The following is a 23,054-nucleotide window of genomic DNA, read 5'->3' as shown; positions in this document are numbered from 1 at the left end:
ATCAGATATGAAGTATAGTTTGCTGCCTGACAATATTTTTAATATGACTACAAAGTTCATAAAGAAATTCAGTTATTATTGTTGACAAATGGTGTATGAACAAAACACCATGCTACCAGTGATGTTTTCATTTTTTAGAATTATTTGTTGAAATGTATTGTTTGATTGGCTGGGTTTGCTTCTCTTTAGTGATTAACTTACTACATAAATTTTTTACTAATAATTTTTAAAACAAATTCTTTTTTTTGTCAACCCCCCAGAAATATTGTATGGCTGTTCCTTAAATGCTTCAGAGCCATACTTAACCTCAAGATCTCAGTGAAGATTCTCCAGCATCGAATTTGAAGTAATTCACAAAATTAACCTGCAAAAAATGTTTGGAGATTCATCATTTTTGGCATGCTTATTTGATTAACTGTTCCTTTAAAAATCTTAATATTGTATAGTCATGGTAACTTTGATTAAAATTCTGAAAGCAATGGTATGGAGAAATTTTTGTAGTGAACATTCCAAAAACCTCTCATAAATATCCAGAGAAGCAGGAATAGTTTGACAGCTGCATCTGATGCTATTCTAGGTGTTGTTGTTTTGGAGGATGGGAGTGTAGATGTGTTACACTGGAAACTTTTCTCTGGGGCTTTATTACTACAAAAAGAGATTCAGAATTTTATCTGTTAAAGCAGAAAATGGAAATCCTCAAAGATTAATCAGCCCATTAATTACTTTAAAGATTGACTGAACTTTCATATTCAGCTTTTGGAAATTAGAAGATGAAGTGCATAGTTATTCTTAAAAAAAAAAAAAAGTCAACAGTTCCAGTCTTGGTATCTCATACTGAGGAATTTATCCTTATTTTCCTCCATCAAACTTTAATTATAAAGAACACATTGTATATTCTTCCTTAATGTGCTACATCAGAACGTATTTTGCTTCGTTTCATTTCAGAATAATATGTATTATTTTTTACTGTATTGGGTTTCCATGGCAAGGTTTTGGTAGTGGAGGCACTGCAGGGGTGGCATCTGGGAGTAGTAACCAGGAACTGCCTCCCGCATGAGAGAGAGTCACTTCCAGCCAACTCCAAAATGACCCGCTGCAGGGCACCGTTGATCTCATCAGGGATGCTTATGATGTGTCTTTTATCACTTGAACTCTGTTTCCATTGGGCTGTGGCCCAACAATCTCTTTAGTCTTAATTCTGTTGATGTTGCAATTATAGAAGTCCCTGGTGTTGATGTTCCGATTCCTTGATGATTTCAGCTCCAGCTGACCTATGCCCTTCCTAAATCCACTTCCTTGAGCTAGGGAAATATCTCTGCATACCTGCTAGGAAACCTTTCCTTGCTTCACCCTCCCGAATACTTTGTGTTTCGTATTTGAGTTCAGACAGGAAATCCTTTTTCATCCATGAAGGTCTTTGACCATTCTTCCTTGTCTTTCTACACATCATAATGTACTGTCCTTGTTCTTTGAAGAGGTTGTCCTTAACTATCAGCTATTCTGAGCCACCTTGCTCTTAGGGACTGCCTCCCATGGGATACTGCCATCCAAGTCCCTCAAGCTAAGATATACTGTCATGAAGCCAGGGTAATTATTCAAAAGTCATCACCAGAGCATTTAAAAATAAGTTTAGGTCTCCCTTTCAGTATGTTTCTTGGGTTTGATCCACTTCTTACTCCCTCGTATTTGCTCTAATCCTAGAGGTCTGGGTCAGGATGTATTACCATCCCATCTAACAGGAGATCTAATGGACTTTAAACACTGAAGGCCATTTGTCTTCAAGATATTACAGCACCTACATTGATTTAACTGTAAGTTAGGTTATTCCTGCACAGATAGCTGGATATAATGCTGCAATACCTTGCATTTAGACAATGTATTATTCTAATGTATACTATTCCAAAGCTGAATGTCAGCAAAACAGCATGTCCAGGGAAATCAATCAAATTCACAGAGCTCAGAGTAGAACATACCTCCATGATGCATGAGTAGGAAGTAATAAACCAATCCATACACAGTCTAGAGAAATGGAGACAAGAAATACTGGCAAGATCACTCTCCACATGCAGTTGTCAAATGATATCTACAAGACAAGTGAGAGAAATGACTCAGATTATTAGTCAGCTTCTTTTGACTATCTGAATTCCTGGTAGCTATTAAAGGAAAGCAAAACAGATTATTTTAGATCAATGATGCATTGGGATGACCACACAACTTTAATGTAATGGGCTAACATAGATGTCATTTATCTTACCAAATTCAACCTTCCTTGGATAGAAAGAAAAACACATATCGAATTTTTCTATTCTGAGTTCAAAAAAGGAGTGCTGCCAGACAAGAAGATTTAGAAATCTTTGTGTTTTGTGTTCTTCACAAATGCACGTGTTTGTTTACTTGTGCTATTTTAATGCTGTGTTAATGCTATGTTGAAGCTGTAGACTGATCTTCATAGCTCCATAAAAGATGAAACTAGAGGGACAACAAAGTAATAAAGAGCTACTTGGCTACGTATGATACTAGCTGGAGGAACTACAGCATTTCCCATTTAAAAGACAAAACAGATGTGCAAAAGACAATGAGAGGAGACAAAGATCAAGTTTAGGTCTACTTTGTGAAGGATGTGATATCCTTAATGTCTTCTACACTAATTTTGAAGGATATTGATTAAAAAGCATGTTAGGAGAATGAATTACCCTTGGTGAACTATCCTATCAGGTGTAGTTCTGACATGCATGCAACTCAGAACTGACTTAGGCTCAGATCTCTCATGTCTTTTTCCTTGATCTTTTGTAATCTTTCTGGGAAGGAAAATAAGTATTTTCATTAGATAACCAACATTTTCATTTTCTTTCTTGTTGAGTTCTTTGAAAAGAACCTGGTTCTTGGGAAATAGAACCTGGGGAATATACTTACCTCTTCTTATTTTAGTCACTCTAACTTTACAACCACCCCTAGATCTCTGCTCTACACACTTTTATATATTCTTAATCAAGTGGCATAATATATTACTTCCTCAGAATAAAGGTATAAATTTTAAGTGATTCAAACTTCTGCTAGGACTCTATTAAGAATTAGGAATCAGACTGTATTGTCAGCTTTCAGCATCTACTGAGATGGCAGCAGGGATACAAAACTTTTTATAATCTATTTTTTATTATGCATTGTTAATATACCTTTATTTCTGAAATGGTGGCATTCTGTTTGACCTTCTGATCTGAGCTGTTGACAAAAGAGCTTATGGTGTGTATGGTATCTCACTGGAAAATGGTATCAACTACAGATTTATCCTAAACTTTGTCTCCAATAAAAAACCATATCATTTATTTGCAATATTTTAATTTGTTAATTTGTAACTCCAAAGGATGCTGAGAAGACTATTAACATTTTCTTTTCTTTCCAGGGAATTTCAAGATCTTCAGAACTGTTCAAAACAATTTCTGTGTGTAGAAGATGAGCAAGATGTAAATCAAGTTAGCTGGAGAATGTATCATTCTAACTTGTACTAATAATCTAGCACCAGTTAATTCCCAAACCATCAAATGATAATCACTGCAAGCTCAACACAGCATTAAAATGAGAGGCGTTAGTGAGACAGGTGTGATTCTGTGTTGACTTCATTTGTTTGTATATTTTGCTAATGAATTCTAATTAAATTAGTCAGATGGGTAAATATATTGTTAAATTCCACAATGATTTATATTTTCTATGCACAGTAATGGAAAACAAATCACACTTTGTCATTATGCTGATTTTGAAGAGTGAAAATAATTACTTCCACTGACATAATAGCATGATCTACACACAGATGTGTAGAAAATACATTTTCTAAGCACTTGAAAGGTCAGCTCATTAGTTTGTATTGCATACTGTAAAAAAAAACCTTCCAAACACGAAGTCTCACTATAAACTCCCAAATCTTGAACACCCGAAGACCTACATTTACATTTAAAAAGTAGGCAAATACTTAATGAAACATTCACCATCTATCTTGCCTCCGTTATCACACTGCTGATACTTTATTGCCCTGATGAATGTGTCCTATCCAGAAAGGATGGTTTTGTCCTACAGCGGGCAGTGGCAGCTCATGAATGTCACCAGGCCTCTGAGCCATGTGAGCAGTCCAGCACCGAGCAACAATCCTCCACTGCAGGAATGCTGCTGACAGCTGAGCAAGGCAGTTTTGTGCTAGCTCAGATGTCTCCTCATTCTCGTGCTGTGACCTCTGAGTCTGTGGTGTGAAAGGAGTCACGGAAAAGGAGGCACGTTTCTGACAGGTGGAAGAGCATCTAAGCACTGCAAGATGCACAGAAATGATTGCGTCTTTCTTTCTCTCTCTTTTATAGACTCATAGTTTAAATATGAAAGCACACAATTGCTTTTCTTTTCTTTTTTTTCTTTGTTTTCTGTCGCCATTTTGATTTTGTGCGCTCCTTTCTGTAACAGCTCCACAAGGTTAATTCCCCCAGTACAAACGGGAACTAAAGAGACAAAATATAAAATGAGTATGTTTCATAGATGTTGTCTGATCATTCTCCCTGTGCACTGAAATTCCTTACCTGTACTCACTAGGTTTTTCTTTTCTTAGAACTGAACACACTGGGGGGTAAAAATATTACTCTACTGATACAATGACTACAGTGACAAGTAGAATGACAATGGAGTATTGTTCCCAGTAATAAAGATTATTAAAAACAGGACTTTTTACAGTGTTTACCACCCAAAGGCAGTACAAATATGCTATCACTGCTGCTGATGTAGAATATATAGTGGACAGGGCAGGCATCTCACAGGTGTCTCTGAAGTATAGGCACCCATGGATTTAGAAGGCAGTCTATATCCAGAACTCAGGAAGATAGATAAATGCTGCCCATAATTCTCCTTTCACATGAACTGAAGCACTTCTAATATATCCTGTCCATTAACATTTTCATAAACTTAAAACTCTTAATTAACAGAATAATGCACAGGAGATTTTATTTTTTTTAATTATCTGTTCCATTATTTCATTTTATTTTGTTTTGTTTTGTTTTATTGATACAAGCTACCTTAGTTTTTCGTTAGAACAGTTCTATCATAGTGGAGTTTGAGCACTGCTGACTCACAGATAGGTCTTCAAACAAAAGAAGAGCTAGGTGCTATTGCATGAATGTCTAAATTGAGTGGTCTGATGAACCAAATATACATCTGGTATACATCATCCTGCTGCTCCAGTTTTAGAAAGTGAATTGAATTGCTACTTGTCTAACATAATACTTTTTCTCATAAGGTTGTCTATTTCCCTAATGCTGATAGCTTGGCTCGCTCTCTTATCATGGAGACATGGAGAAAAAAAACAAACAATGCACGTAAAAACATTTCCTTCTCTGGCGAAAAAATTAAACTGTAGCTATTACTTGTATAGAGACTGCTGTGATGACAAACCTCTGTTTTACAGGTCTTGAGGAAATCTTGATGAAGGAGTACATGTGGGAGAAAACAATGCATTAAATTTCTAAATAGTGCTGCTTCTGCAATTCAGGTTTCATTTTCTTGTCCAGTTTGTATGTGTTTCTTGTGCTCCTCATTAGTGAAAATAGTACAGAAAAAGTCTACAGGGAAGAAAAAAAAATGCCATATTTCAGAGGCTTAAAAATGCCTTATTTTTCTCTGAACAGCCCTGAGATGCACTGAAGGAGGCAGGAAAGCAATGATTCTGATCTGATCTGATCTCCGTCTACTTCCCTGTGCCCTGTGCACACTTCCTATGTCTCTGTTTTAATAATGTTCCTTGCTGAGAATTCAAGACAGCAGACCTACTTTCTCTTTCACATTACAAGCAAAGTTAAGAAATGTGGGAAAACATTATCTAAATAGCACTTTTTATTTTATTTTACAGTATTTATTTTATTTACACATTTCAGTTTTTTTCTCTTTTAATAATTGATTTCCAACACTCCATTTCCATGTGCTGGGAATTAGTTACACATCCATAATACTCACAGAGGAGTTACAGAAATCCTTCATAAGCCATGTGACTCTTCCTTGGAATTAGTACTCATCAATAGGAACTAGACTTTAGACAGTACAAAACAGAATATTCTTCTACAAAGATCAGAAAAGGCATTACAAAATCTTTGAAGATGAAAACTAAGAACATCTGGTTCAAATGAAATGCAGAAATGTCTCAAATGCTTGTCTTATATGCTTCATGTAGTGAATAATAAATCTGTCAACCACTCTTTTTATGTTACCTCTATTAAGTCAGTTTTCCCCAACTGCCCATACTGCTGGTAGATGGCAGCTATAGTGGACAAGTGCTGAGAAGCAGAAAAGCTGGCTTTATCCTGTCCCTGCCCCACAATGGCTCAGTGACACAAGTTTCCATTTACAATGAACAACCTTCCTGCACTCCATCAGGATACTCGATTTTGGCTTATTTAGCTAATGTAACTGCACTGGCCTGCAGTGAGACTGAAGCTGGTATTTGTAAGGTGATCACACTGCACACCAAAAAATGCCCTTGCCATATTTTCTTTTGCTGATGTTTTATCATTCTGCTTATTTAGTTTTTCTGTTTTTCATTCTTCCTGTTTTCTCATCTATGGCATCAAAGTAGAACCTTCACTACACTAATAAATGTCTTGATTATCAACATGAGAAAAAGATTATTTTCTCCTATATTATTTATTTATTTTCTATAATCTGAAATTCAATTTAATTTACTTGCTTTTGCTGAAGTTTCATTGCCTTATGTGCACTCAAATACTCAGGCCCAACAATTCCTCCTTTTATAGTCACATACAGCGTGACGCATATAGTGTCTTAGACAGACACTTCACTAAATTGCACTCAGTGTTTCTAAGTGAGCCACTGTTTATATTGCAGTACAAAAAGAATGAGTTATACAGCTTGGAAATCCATTAAAATTGTTTAAATATATGTAATATATGTTAAAGACATCTTTTTAGAAATTAATATTTTAAACACAAATCAGCATTCAAGCCATCAAATCAACTCCACAGTGGTAAAAAAGTAGCAGTAAAAGCAGACACAAAACCACTAAGCCAATACCTAAGTCCATGTAATTCTACCAGTCTTTTAAGAAAATAGCAAACTGCCAACCAGGTATGATGTAAAGATATATTTAATCCCTTAGATATTTTTAAATATATATATTTTTAGGATGTGAATATGAGAAAAACAATACAAGTATAAACACATCTGCTTTATTTGCTGATGAAAGAATTTTGAAAAAAAGAAATGTCTTGCAGATGTGTAGCTATTAAGAACACATACTATGGCCTCATGGAAGACATTCAGCTTTGACATACAAGGCAACGACACACAGGTGAAAAAAGTCATGCTTATATAGACATGCATATAATCCTAAAATGGATTGATAGTAATAAGATGCAGTTTCACTCAGTTGTCAGGTGTGTGACACTGCTTTGTACTTGTGATGAAAAATTGACCTACTTTTTAAGCCTACTCTGTGTTATAGACACATATATTGGAGGAATTCAACTGTAACCCTTTGTAATTATGAATAATGTCTATGCATAAGATCCGGTCTGCTTACAGAACTTAAAAAATCAATTAATTTCTTATTAGTTGCACTGTAATGATTAAACCTTTTCAGCAGAAAACAGTATAAACAGCTGAACTGAGCTTTGTGAGATAAACCCAAACTGAGCTATTAATTTTACTCCTTTCTGTCTCCGTTTTAATTATATTTGATCCTGTAATCCATTCACCAAGATGGAAATAGAGGAGGTTTATTTAATCTTACCTGATGGTTAATCAGGGTAATGTAATAACTGCAGTAGTGTAAAACTGGCTAATGACATAAAATGCACCTAAGTACGTTACATGCTTTTAATTTATATGTATATAAATAGAATGCATCGCAAGAATACTAATTTTATGATCTGAAAAGGTATTAGACTCGTATGAAAGTATAACTAAAGTATAACTAAAAAATGCAGTGCTGGGTTTGAAAAGCCCAAATTCTTGCCCCACAGCCACTTTCAGGAACTTAAAATACTCAGATGAAAAACTGTTTAGATTTGCTACCTTGTCAGGTTTTTGCTCATATAAAGTTATAAAATATGGCTGAAAAAAAAGATGCTCACGTGATCATGTGGGGAATACAAAGAAGACCTGGTGCAAAGGTACACACTTTCATTACAGTTAGCATTTTTGTGGATCAGAACCTCACTTCTTCAGCGGTTAAAAAAAAAAGGTCTGAATTATACACTGAATTTTAGCTATGGACTCACAGTTATGTTGTGAAATATCTCCATTAATTACCTGTTTACAGTATTTCTTCCTTCAATTTTATTTTTTCTAATGGAAAAGCCTTTCTGCTTATGACTTAGGATCACAGTCACTGTTTACTGATTCGCTTTGCTGTGGAAGCTCACTAGTTCACTGAGTTCTTTGTATTCTTTCAGTCTTCGCAGATTACTGCAGATGTTTCGAAATGTTTAAATGCATAATATTGCATTTTCCCATTGTGTTTGTATTCCTTTTCTGTCTCTGTACATCTTAAAATCAACAGTCTGTCAGTGCAGTATCCTGATCCTTCCCTATATTGACTGTAATTTTCAGCTTTATGCCAACAATGATGTGAGTAGGCAAGAATGGTTTCATTTGTGATCCTGAAAGAATGTATGTATCCTTTTTTGAATAGGATATTTCATCCTTTACTTCTACTGGATGCTACTTCTCTTTTTTTTTTTTTTTTTGTCAGACCCTTACCCAGAATAGGTTTCCTTTGGGAATGTCCACTATTTTCTATCTTTACCAAGAGCTTTCTACAAAAGACACCATCAAATGCTTCACTGAAAATCCTCACAGTGAATATCAATCACATTTCCTTTGCTTACGAAAGTACTTTTCTTATAAACTCTAACTTTTCTCTTTCAAGCACAGGTGTTAAAATGCAATGATAATTGCATGACTTCAGAATATATATGGCTCAGAAATTCTGCCTCTTTCTTTGCAGAGCAGAAAAACACTGAGGAAACAGCTTAGTTTAGATATAATTATGACAAAAATTAAGACTGCAAACAATGCATCTTTTATGATTTTAGGAATGTTTGCAATCCTTACATTTCTATATTCATTTACCATACTGCATAATGCTAAAATTCCATTCAGTGTGTAGTTCCAAATATAGGCTGCCAACTGCTTCTGAATTAGCCCTGCTCATATGATATGATCAAGACTCGACATATATTGTTTATTTTCACTGTGTGGTTTTTGGACAGCATAGTGAGGGAATGGATTCAAAACAGCTTGAGAATGCATTTAATTCTGACTGTAAGAGTCATTCCACTCAAGTCATTGGCTGTTTGGTAATATTGCTCTGGGTGCCTTTTGCCATTTCATTTTGCATTTTTTTTTTCATTTATGCACTGAAATGATCTAGTTCATTATAATATGGACAGTATTGAACTAAACATTTCCAAAATTTGCACTGGAACCATTTTCTTAATTTATACATTTGTAGGCAGGTAGATACATGTGGTCTACTTTTGGGCTTAGAGAAAAAGCTATTCCTAAGTGCTTTTCTGGCACTGGATCTCAGTGTGCCAGAGTCCAGAAGGATTAGCAGCACTTACTCAGATAATTAAAACCTTTTTATGATGCATATCCTCCATCTCCCCCAAATTGCAAAAGTTAGGATTTGATGTACTCAAGTACACATATTCTAGTTAAAAATGTTACTTTTCAACAATTTGTATTCTTTGTGATTTATGGTTCTTTCATCACTCATTCACATTTTTTTGTTCTTTAATATATCTCATTTTGAAACAGAATAAACGAAGTGATGGAGAATGGAGGATTTCACTTAGTACTTTCATATAATTTTGAGTTATCCTCTGAAATGTTTGGTTTCTCAGCATGACTGTAGCATCTTAAACACATAAATATGTGTGTGAAGAAATCACAGATAATTAACATTCAGTAGAGCATACTCATTTTAATGTTAATACCCAAATGCAATCCAAAGTGCTGGAATGCTGTACCATGTAGGATCATGTTCGCAAATAAACATTATGGTTTAAAATAGAATCCTGTCACTGATGATAATCTGAAAATGCCACAATCTGAAAATTGCTTGGGAATATCTGATTTTGCTAAGCAATATATATTTGTTTGATTTCTTGTTTCTGTCAAGTGATGGCTTATAGACGTATATTATTCTAAGTACCTCTACCAATATTTTATCTTTAGGAACACATTAATGTGAAGGTGTGTGCACATATGCCCATAGCAAGAACATATGCTATAAGTCTAACCAGATTTTGTTAGGCTTTAAGTGTTAAACAGGCTCCTTTATCTGCAGTGTTTTAAATTTCAGATTTGCAGTAAACTGACAGGACCAAGAATGCTAGACAGAATTCTCACATTCTGTTGTGGACAGAATCATAGAATTACAGAGTCATTAAGGTTGGAAAAGACCTCTAAGATCATCTAGTCCAGCCATCAACTCATCATGCCCAATAACCAATCACATCATGCCCAATAACCATGTCCCTCAGTGCCACATCTACATGGTTCCTGAACGCCTCCAGAGACAGTGACTCTGCCCAGGGGAATCCCTGGGCAGTCTGTTGCAATGTCTCACCATTCTTTTGGAGAAGACGCTTTTCCTAATATTCAACCTGATAGATGTAACATTCTTGTCTTAACTCACTGTCTTCAGTTCTTTGGGAATATTTGTCTTTTGTGAACTATTGATTCAGCTGATTTTAAAATGGAAAATGAAATATATCAGCCGTTGGACCTTAAAATCAGAGACCAAAGCAAATACTAGTCTTATGAGATAACATTGATTTGAGATCAGTGACATTTCTGAGCAAGTTATGGGAAACCAGGAGAAAGAGATGTATTTCCTGTTAGATTTGTGACTAGTCCTGAATAACTAAAAACAAGCAAACAAACAAAAAACTCCTCAACATGTTTTTTTAGAACACTTTTTACTATTGCAGAACAAAGTTTTCTGTTTAGTCATTTTTCAAAGAAAGATATGAATATACAGATGTAGTTATAAAATACAAGAGGGAGAATGATGTGCACATGTCACTACTGTATTTTTGAAACTCTACTCAGTAATAAAGCAATTGCTATTACCCTGACTGAAAAATGATATAGCATATTCCATCACTGAAAGAGTTTTTGTGTGCTACTTAGTACATAAGAAAAGAAAACATGGAACGATTTCAAACTTTTCTGAATAATGAAAGACTCCCCATATATATGTTTTACGGGCATTATTTCAACAGTCTTACGCTAGAAGGTGAATGATACACAGAGTCTTTACAAAAATCTCAGAAAAAGGCTCTCTAATGTTCGTGCTACTTTTTTTTTTTTTTTTTTTTACCACTTCAAGGTATCTGGAAAATTATTCCACAGATCTTTACCTTGAAGACTGTAAGACTTCTTTGCAGTAGTATTAGTTCTTACTGGCAAAATATAATAATGCAGCTGGCTTTTCAAGGTGTTGCTAAGATTCTTTCAGGAAAATATCAGAATTTTCTGACTGCTTGTTTTAGGTAACTTACTTTGGAAATATTGGATTTCACAGAAGTTTCCTTTCCTGATTAAGCTCACGATGAAAACTAGTATTATTACAAGAAATTAGTCGTTGTATTATCAAGATAATTTGAAGAATGGCTTCTTAGGCTGATCTTAACTTGGTAGTACCTTTCCCTTCAGTTCATTTCAAAATTAGGCTTGAGATTGTGTCTCCAGCTGCAAGCATTATGGGAGTCTCTACTACTACATGGTGGAAGCTGGAGTTTTGGTTTTCTACATGTGAGACGTGATGCCCACTGCTATTTTAAAAAGAAAGGAAATTTAATTCCACTAATTCATTGCTGTGTTTAGTCTTTTAGGAAAAGCCAATAAACTATTCTTAGCTCTGCACCTTTTCCTCTAAAATTAAATCAAATAGAGTTGTATTCTCAGAGGAAAATTGAAGAAATTCTCATTTACTCAGACACACTGTGCTGCATTTTGGTCTTTTTGACAACCACTTAAAAAGCGTTCAATCTTTTTTTTGGTAAAGTGTACATTTATCTATAATTATTCACACTGACATTTGTATGTACTTTGTATTTCTTTCACATTTCTGTTGCTTTGCAAAACCTACGCAATTGTAATGAATGAACTTATGCAAAGAAAAATGGGTTCATGCATAACAGAGAATGCTTTGTCTGTCGCGTGAGGTCAAATCACCTGGAATAAATATCAGTTCTTCGAAGACAGATGTCTACTATATCCTAAATGTTTTTAGAAACACAGGGATTTCCCAGCCAGTGAATTAAACAAAAAAGATTTCTTCACACTGGGAGCAATGGGGCTTCACAACTGGGAGAGTGGCTAGACATTGTATATAGATTCATAAAATGGTTTGGGTTGAAAGAGACCTTTGAGATCATCTAGCTCCAACTTCCCTGCTGTACATGGGGACACCTCCCACTAGACCAGGTTGCTCAAAAAGCCATCCAGCCTGGCCTTGAACACCTCCAGGAAGGGAGGCATCCATAGTCTCTCTGGGCAACCTGTTCCAGTGTCTCACCATCCTCATAGTAAAGAATTTCTTCCTAATATCTAGTCTAAATCTACCCTCTTCCACTTTAAAGCCATTTCCCCTCATCCTGTTGCTATAAGCCCTTATAAAAAGTCCCTCCCCAGCTTTCCTGCAGGCCCCCTTCATGTTCTGGAAGGCTGCTAAAAGGTCCCCTGGGAACATTCTCTTCTCCAGGCTGAAGAACCCTAGCTATCTCAGCCTGTCCTCATAGGGGAGGTGCTCGAGCCCTCTGATCATCTTTGTGGCCCTTCTCTGGACCCACTCCAACAGCTTCTATCAGCTATATAGAATTCCATATTGCAATACAAAATGACCATAAAATTTGTCCCCAAACTCTATCTAATAAGCTAGTTTTCTTATTCCGTTATGCCTCTACCAATAACTTCATAAAATTGCCATTAAAAACATATTTTTGGCTCCAGGGAAGTATGCTTAGAGAAGCTGCTGAAGACTTAAAGTATGAATTTTGAATACTAGATTTTCTTGCAGGGTGTATATTTGTTCATTTGTTTATATTTTGCATGCTCTAAGCATAGCACTTACAGGGAAGAAAAATGATGTATTCTCATTCAGTGGAAAGCCTGAGAAAAGTGCACAGAAGCTGATATTTTTTATTTTTTATAAAGTTTTCTTTTACACGGTTTCTCTTAGCCTCTTTTCCTGTTAACATAAGAGCTTCGGTAGTAAGCGCATGACTGTGTTTGTTCTGTTTCAGCTTTAAAAATCTATTTTAAAAATTCAACTTAATTGAAAAAAGAGTGTTTTCCATATCTATAAGGTAAGAAATTGATCCTATTGTAAGAAACATGTTAGTTTTCTATATTTTGCTTGAAATTTCTTAAAGTTTGATGTTAGTCAAATGAATCCCAGTACTACTTATAAGACACTGCTTTATGAAGGGTAGATATATCTTGCAGGTGTTATTTAGTTTAATTAGAAGAGCAAAGAAAATGTTGACTCTCATTTAATGCAATGTCATGAGCTGATCTCTGGCATCCACCCCTGAGTATCTTAGAAGACAATTTTCTTTAAATGGGCCAATGTTCACAATTAAAAAATTCACAACAGAAATGAAACATATCCAAATCTTTCTAGCTTTATGGAAAAGTACTATGCAAAGCAAGAGGCTGACAGGGATTTGGTTTGGTTTCAATTAATGTTGCAAAGCTGAAAGCAATTCAGAACCTTACTGAAAAAATAACTTCTCTGGTGGGATTCATGTGAGCAAATAAAGACATTTAGCAAAAATCCGACAAACTGATTTCTGCAAACATGCTTACTGCTCTCTATTGACTAAATAAAAAGCCAAAGACGACTACTGCTAATATAGCCTTCCCCACTATAAACATCTCAAACCATGAGAAATAAATTCCACATTTAATATCTGCAGTGTAAATTCACAACACTCAATTGAAGATACGCTTGAGATCTTAAGAAACAGAAGTTAAAATATGTTTCACTGAACCAGATTCACCAGGAAATAGATACTTACAAAAAAGAATAGCTTGTTTGCAATGGGCAAGTTTCAGGGAGGTAATGAGGATGATCAATAATTTATATACTCAGCTGGTGTTTATTATCTAAAAAGATGATGAGAGTTTTTCTAAAACACTGTGAAAGTCTACAGGAATTCTCATAAAATGTCCCTCATACTACACAAAGTACTGTAAGAATTTTTTTTTTTTTGAAAATTCTTTAGTGACATTTTATAGATCACTCTACATTAGAGTAGGACACTTGTCTCTTAAAATGAAAATTTACAAAAATGTGAATTTTAATATGAATAGGTCCTTATTAGAATATAGCCAAAGGTTTGCAATGAAAATTCTCTAGACATAGGGCAATTAACTCACTTTCTGATGTATGTTGCTCTATTAATTTTAGTTAATAAGATTATAGAATATTATTTTTGTCTACTTCTGAAAGCTTAAATTAAATCCTTACATCTAATTCACACCACCAATTGTGTTCTCTGAAGGAAAAAAAAGTAAAAGTCCTATATTTTTAGTCTAGTGAGAAGTTCTGGGAAGGCCCAATGATCATCATGAGAGTGTTTCCACTCTGCTGATCTCTCTAAGTTAAAACACTTAAGGTCTCACTGATATTATTACTTAAAAATGATAAATCTCATATTCTGACCAAAACTGAACTTGGTCCTTGCTGATGAAGACATACTACTTAATGTATAAAATAGGGTACAGGGCAGGAGTAGCATGTTGCAGGTTGTATACATCCCACTCATCCACTGTGCGCTGATGACTGTACCACTGTCAGTGAGGAATGGTCCTTGATCTAGCACTTGGGTGTTGTTTTGGGGACTGGTATGTGGCCCTTCTGAAAAAAATGCAGCTCTCTCAAAATCTGTATGGATGTCCATAGGCCAGCTCTTGGGCTTGCATGTGCCTTGGGTTTGTCTAGGTTGCTAGTACAGATGTAACCAATGATGCTCTGTTCACTGCTCCTAGTTTGCATTAAGGGCTGTAGAAGAGGGATGTGAAGATGTCTTAACGGGCACAAACAAGGCAGGTTACATGCCAGGGAGCAGAAGTAGCTGGTTCTGTGCTTTTATTCTGTATCAGGGAGAGGATGTGCTAGGGTATGCCATAGCAAGAGTGCTTGATGGCTAGGGTGGGCGGACGAGCACAATGGGATGCACAAACCTACTGCCATCCTGGTTTATGTAGGCCTTCACATATGCCCAAGTTTAAAGTGGTGTAAAAATCATAGAAATCAATTCAGATCTTTTCATATTGACTCAATTCCTTGTTCTGCTCAGAAAAAGAAGATATGTGTGTGGCTGACCATTTTCCCATTGACTTATATCACCATTACCCATTCACTTAGTACCACACTGGTTAACCTCAAGTGAGTGTAGACATGTATTTATGATGTCTCTTGATCAGATGATATTTCAGTAATACTTGGGCAATGTAGACTCACATTTTTAATGAACTAGGAATTTATATGCATAATGTCAGTTTTAAATCCATACATTCTATGAATATTCCTTCTGATAAACAACTTCAGTAACTTATTAAAGTAAATTGAACAAAACCATACTATTTATTTTGTTGGATTTAATTCATGCTAATCTGACTGGCAAAATAATGTATGAAAATATGTTTGCTGTACACACCCACAGAAAAGAATTTTGGCCAAATATTTTGGTCAATATTGCTTTCTGAGTTGAAACATCGGTATTCCTAGTGTTCCCTGAACCCCTTGTATTTACTTTTTGCTCTGAATGACCAGATGGTGTGGTTTCTAGTTACCTATTTTGTACAAATGTTTGCTTCTATCCAACAATAAAATCAGAAAATCTGACAATTTGATTTGTTGGGGCTTTTAGTAAGATTGTTTCAGCCTGTTTGTCCACACAGCAGAAGCAGCCCTCATCTTTTCTTCTGTCACATCTATGTTCTGAGCTACGTCTGTGGCTCTCACTTAAATTTAAATTACTAGTTTAACTAGGTAATTCTGGCTACAAATATTTAGGGTTTAGCACTGTGATGAAACTTGTAAGTTACATCTCAGAGGAACAAGAGGAACTAACATTTTTGTCACATGCATATTGAAATGAGTTTAGTTCCCTTGTCAGTGCATTCTACACAGTTTTATTTTGTTATCAAAGATTATTCTTAATCTCCTTATATTTTCTTGCCAAGTTCAAACAGCTAAAATAATATAAATGAGTAGCTCATGCTCTTTTTTCCTTGAGCAAGTTTTACTACATAATTTTACCAGTGATAAAGTGCAGCAATTTGACATACTCCATCCATTGGGCTAGACTTAGAGCATATATGAGTGGAAAATATGAATATTAATTCACAAGGTTTTCAGGAGGTAGTTATGAGGACAGCTTTTCACAACTGGTTCAGATCAGATTGCAATGTGCAGGGTACTGAATGGAAGAGTGTAAAACCAAAACCCAAGACATGTAAAATTATGAAACAAATGTCTTTCTATAGATCTGCCAGAGCAAACATCTTAACCTTTCATATGAGTATAATCTTTGTTATTAATTATGAAAAGGAAGATGAAGTCTCCTTCTCCAATCATGTCCACCCTTATTTGCAGTAACTTGTATAATTCTTTAAATTGGAAGAGAACAGTCAAGGGAAAAGCACTGAAGTAGCGCTAGTTTTGAGGCTTTCTATTGGACAGCACCAATGGATCAGGATCAGCTAATTTAAATTCTTTGTCCAGATTATTTACAAAATAATTTACATCCACACTCCTGAGAAAACACTTTGCAAATATTGGTAACAGTTTTCCATAAAGTCTGGTAAATACATTTCATTTATTGGGTTATTTATTTAAGCTTTTTCCTGATTTTTGTCTTAAAACTCAAATATTTTCTTGTTCAGAAGATTAAAGACATAATAACAAGAAACTCTGGTAGAAGTCAAGTATGATATTGAACATAATTCTAATTTAGATTTTCCATGTGTTCTCTCTGTCAAATTTCCATAAGAAATTGCAATTTTAATGAAGCAACATCCCCTAAATTTAGCTGATTTTCACAAAGATTCAGTATAAACATCCATTGCACCATAAAGAAAAAAAAAAGGAAATTACATTAAAGTTGCATCAAGCCTATTCACACGCCACAAAAAGATTCACATAAAAATTATGTCTTCTTCAAATCCATTATTTGCAAGAAAACATGAAAACATGAGCAAGATTCTGATATTCCTGAGCTGACTATGCCAAGGCCCTTTTAAGTAAAATACATCTTTCCATTTAGATTCTTTGTTAAGAGAGATTCCATGTTGACATAATGTTCAGCCTGGATAATGAGACTCTGTACTTGTTAACCAAATTGAAAGACAATAAATATTTTGAAGAGTTACTACAAGATCAATTCTATGAAAATTATCTTTGAGGTTTATGATTGGTGTTAAAAGCAAAGGCTTGAAATATTACTCAGACCTTGGCAGTAGGAATGTAGCAAGGCAGTAGGTAACCTCCTTAACCTATCTACAAGAAAACTATACAAATCTTTGTCTTACAAAAGTGTATCAGGTGATCTTTTGAGGCCTGTGCACTGATTACACTATTCCTTGATAGAATCTTGATCTTCTTGCTGGTGAGTCACTAAAAATGAGGTTTGTTTCATTTGGTCATTTTCTGGAATGGAAAAAGCAGTTGTGTGACTTGGAAATACCCTCTTTTTGGCTTAATAAAAGCTTTTTTTTTTTTTTCCCCCCACGTATTTGTTTGTTATCTCTATTGGAAATTTAGTTATCTAGAGACATTGTGTTGCCTTTCTGCTATTTCCTAAAGCAGCTTTGCTCTTGTATTATATCAGCACATATGTATAGTAGGCATTTTAATCCAGTGTTGTTATTCAGCAATGTTTTTAATAAGGAGGGCATAAGCAATACTCAAGTTATTTCAATTATTTAATATCACCATATCTGTCTTCTCTCTCAGCCCTTCCCAAACATAGTGATGCATAAAATGTAGAACTGAATAAAATGCCAGTGGGAAAAGAAAATTTAATTAACTATCTACGAAAACCATGATATGAGGTGAATTACAACTCGAATTTCAGATCGTGATTCTGGCCTTTTGCATTCCTTTTGCAATAGTGGGTATTAAATAATTTGGAGCATGAAACTAAAATTCTTTTTCTTGCTTTGGCTTATAGCACATAGCATGTGCTTTATGTAATTTTTACTCCAGATTTAAAGCCATAGTAAAGGCTCTATAAAATTTCTTCGTCCTTATCACTACTAGAAGGCAATTTCACACTTTTTTGACTCTCTAAGGGATGTAATACTTAGAAGTGTTAATTGACTGAATCGTCAGTAAGAGAGAGAGAAAAAAGGGAACATAACATGCAGTTCTGTTAATGATTTTGACTTGGAAGTATAGGAATGAGCATTACATAACATATATTTAGTGGGAACAAAACTTAAGCTCCTTTCCATTTTAGTAAACTTCTGAAACTCTCAGGTAGAATACTTACACTGAGCAATAGATATACTAGTATTCTGTTGAAGATTACATCGGCACCAGGGAATAGGTTTGGGCTAGACACTGAACTTAATTTGATGAAAAGGTAAGCTTTTCTTCTCTCATCCAAAAGCTTGGCTGAAAAAAGCCAGATACGGCCATGAATTCTGAATGGAAGTTTTCTCTTCAGGTGTCAGGAATCTTCTGCAGTAACTTTGTCTATAAGAATCTCAGACCTCTTGCTGGATTTGTCAATGATTTGTGCCTTCCATCTTTGATCCCAATGCCGAGGGAAGCTGAAGGTGCCCAGAATTAGGCAATGTGAATTAATGGCCATTTTTTTTCTTCTGCTTTTTACCTTTTCTGTCTTCCTTGTTTTAATTGCATTTTTTGGCAGCTATATGTTCAGCTGCTCCCATCATCAGACAGAATCACAGAATTGCAGGCGTTGGAAAGGACCTCAAGAGATCAAGTCCAAGCCCTCTGCCAAGGCAGGTTCCCTGCAATAGGTCACACAGGTAGTGTGTCCAGGTGAGTACTGAATGTCTCCATAGAAGGAGACTGTGGGCAACCTGTTCCAGTGCTCCATCACCTTTACTGTAAGCAAGTTCTTCCACATGTTTGTATGGAACTTCCTATGTTCAAATTTTAGGCCATTACTCCTTGTCCTATTGCTATGCACCACCAAGAAGAGCCTGACCTCATCCATTTGACTCCCACCTCCCTTTAGATATTTACAAACAATAATCAGACGTTAAGTTTGCTGGGATAAAAACACTTAGCCAGTTTTGACCTTCATGTTCAGATGAAGAAGTAAAATGCACCCATCTAGCCATTGCTAGCCATTGCCATTTAGAACTGTCCCTGTGAAGCTTAAATACAATCAGACAAATAAAATTATTAATGATTAATTATTCTGTCTTTCTTGGCTTCTCTAGTTGTAGATTAGTAGGAGAAAAACATTTCTGAGTTGTTTTAATATAATTGCTTGATGAAGCAATGTTTAAGAGTCTAAAGATCAGAAGATTAACACAAGTAATTTTACTTATAATTAGTCTTCTATTACAGTCTGACTCTATTACAAAAAAGATTGAAGAGTTTTTGCTTCATATCCTAAATAAACATATGTGAATTTGAGTAGCTCTTTTGAAAAGAATGGCTATCAGGTTCAAATGTACATACAATATTGCATAGCTATCAGTGGTTTTAGCATCTCTTTAATTTGTGGCCTACATCTTCACTTATCTCTTCCTTTCAGATAAGAGATAATATGGAATTAGATACATTAGATACACAAAAGGCTTTTTAGAATTATAAATTCAGTGCAAGGAAATTTGGTCCTGCATACGTGGATTATATATTAACAGTGTATCCATGCATAATTCATAATTGACTTTGAAAACCTAATTAAAGTAAACATTTTAAAATGGCAGCTAGGAGTATGTCCTTATTTCTGGAATAAAATAGAAGAAGAATCAAATTCAGCAATACAATTAAATGTTAGCATCTCAAAGGGTAGAATAATTTTGTATAGAATATTTTAAATCTTGAATTGATAAAGGTGGTTACTCAGTTTCTGAACAGTCTTTGAATGTTTATAAATCATCACCAACTCTGTGGTATGTTCTAAGAACTGTATGAAACAACCAAATAAATTTAAGTCTATCAGCTCATTGCATTTTAGATTTTCAAAGTAATCTTAACCTTCAAACCTATAACAGATTAAGTACTTCTATTTGATCTTTAGCAATTACTTCTGGCTGCTAGGCCCCCCAGATTAATAAAACTATGACAAGAAATTGAAGACATAAAATAAAACTCTACAGTCAAACAGGTGAGTGTGGATGAGTGACAGAGTGATGGAGAGAAAAATAATAAATGGCATTTTCTAAAGAACTGGAACAGGCCTGCAAGGAAGCAATTGCTTCCATGAGTTCTTTTAGGACTGAAGGTAGAGGAAATGTCATATGTGAGCCATAAATCTCAAACTGGAGAGACTGGATAATATGTAAATATATCATTATGAAAATCATGTTCCATTTTCTAATAAAACTGAAAAAACAAATTGTGCTCACTGTGTACTCAGTGAGAGAGTATTAGGGATTCTGACATATGATTCACACTGAGTTGATGTAGATACCAAAAACGGCCTGTTGAATATGGACCAAAAAACAAGTATTTCTTAATTAATTAAATGACATTTTCTGCTAGAATTCCAAAGATTTCCCCTTCCATTGCCCACTGCTATAGTCTTCATTCATAGAATTCATTGTAATTTATTATCCAGAACCTTATGTGGGATCTTAGAGTGAAATGATAAAAAGGGAATGTTTTGCAAGATAGGACTAAAAAACCCAAACATTTACAGAATCACAGACTCCCAGAATGGCTGAGGTAGGAAATCACCTCTGGAGATCACGTGGCCCGACAGGAAGGAGTTTCCAACTTGGTATCAATTGGGATCTTCAAGTCCATTTCAGATTTTCCTTTTGTTTCAATGGCCTGGGATGGATGAAGACCAAAGGCAAAGAAGCATTCAGTACAGTACCTTGCCCTGTTCTGTGTCTTTAGTCAGCAGGTTCCCTGACCTATTCAGAAGCAGGCCTACATTTTCCCTAGTAAGACTCTCGCTGCCAGTGTGTCTGCAGAAGCTCCTCTTGTTGCTCTTTGTGTCCCTCATCAGATTCAACTCCACATAGGCTTTGTCTTTCCTGTGTTCCTGCACCTTATGCCTCTAGAACCCTCCTTGGTCACCTGTTCCAGGTTTTGCCTTTTTGACATTTCCCCTTTATGTTTCAGCTTTGTCAGGAGTTACTTGTTCATCCATGCAAGACTCCTGCCACTCTTGCTTGACTCCCTGCTCACTGGGATGGACCCTTCTTGGAAAGTGACACATTTCAGTGTCTTTTTCACAATTCAGCATTCCTACTTCACTTTACTTTGGCAGCACAAGCCTTAGACTTATTGAGTCTTCTTCATTTATGAACTTAATTTTGCTAGTGCACTGTTCCATCCCTAATTAGCTAAATAAAATTGCAATACTTTAGCTTGGTAATTAGCCTTCGTAAATGTATTTTTGCTGGCTTATCTGTTTTAATAAAATCAATGAAGGGTATGCAGATTTGGGTTGTTTCAACAAATTATAAGGTTCAAGATCTCTGAGGGTTTGGCAAGCCTCAGAGACATTTCTAAATCACTCAGATCATCTTCAAAATGAATATTTAAATCTTTTTTTTACTATTAGGCATAGACCAGGTTATGTGAATCAAGATCTCCCTTCATGTGTCCCTGAGGTGTAGGAATAAAGGCATAGGCCAAAAACTGCCACAGAACTGTGGTGAAGGTAACCTACATTATGACAGGTCACCTTACTATCTGCTCTTTACAAACAGCAGGTAGAATCACCTCTGCTTCTGTATGGCAATGGCGAGAGCACTTGTCACTGGGATTCACTAGATCACTGTGGTTGTAAAATGTTCTTCCTCACTATACCATTGAGACTTTCTAGGAACAATGACTGAGAAAACTGTGGAACATATACATTTGTGTTAGTCAGACTAATTTTGTCATGAACTTTTCTTTTGGACTATTCTTATCTTTATCTTCTATTATATCATACAGCGATGAACTATTTCTTTGGAAAGTGAGATTAGGAAGTGCAATACAGAATATATATTGTTCAGTGCATACTTATCACTAGGACTTGTGCACGTTATACATTCATATACCCCTCTGGAAAGTTTGATCAGTGGCTGCTGATCACAAAGTATTACCAGTGGGATTTTCAAAAGGAGTTAGTATTTCCAGAACACATGTATGATCAAAATCAATGCACAAATTTGAAATTAAACCTCCACATAATACTTGCAGAAATCTTCACCTTTGTGCCACGGTATAACTGATCAGGATATGATTTCCAAGTTTTGTTTGCCAAGAGATCAAAAATAAACAGATGCCTCTGTCTGAGCTTAATCACATAATAAGGCTCAGAGTATTTTCTAAGAGTAGATAAATGGAGAAAATATCCATGTAACAAATGGTCTTCATTCACAACCATTTCCCTACTCTATTCACGATCTGGTAAAACTTGTAAACTGACTCAATTCAGGGTAGGACATTAATCTGGTATAATGCATGGGTTCTGGACCCCGATATTTCTCGGCATAGTGTACTGCAGACCTAAGAATGCTTAAAGGAATAATTAATGTTTTAAGGAATACAGTTTTGACTGTTGAATATAGAAACATGGTTTCAGTAAAAAAAATAGAACGTGTTAATCATAAATGAACGATAACAAGACATTTGAGTAACTGCATTGAATGGCTCTGAGAGCCATTTTCTGAAGCTGAATTGATGAGTGACATTTAGTTTACATAGTGGGTAATAAAAAAAAAAGGCAAAACAATTTTGACACATAATTGCTCATAAAAAGGGTAAATAATATCTTATAAATCTGTTAACAAGCCATTCTAGTGATAATATAAGCACTCTTAAGAGCAGTTAATATTCA

The sequence above is a fragment of the Numida meleagris genome, chromosome 1 (assembly GCF_002078875.1).
Source record: "Numida meleagris isolate 19003 breed g44 Domestic line chromosome 1, NumMel1.0, whole genome shotgun sequence".
Classification (NCBI taxonomy): Eukaryota; Metazoa; Chordata; class Aves; order Galliformes; family Numididae; genus Numida; species Numida meleagris.
Note: the sequence above shows the minus strand (reverse complement) of the source record.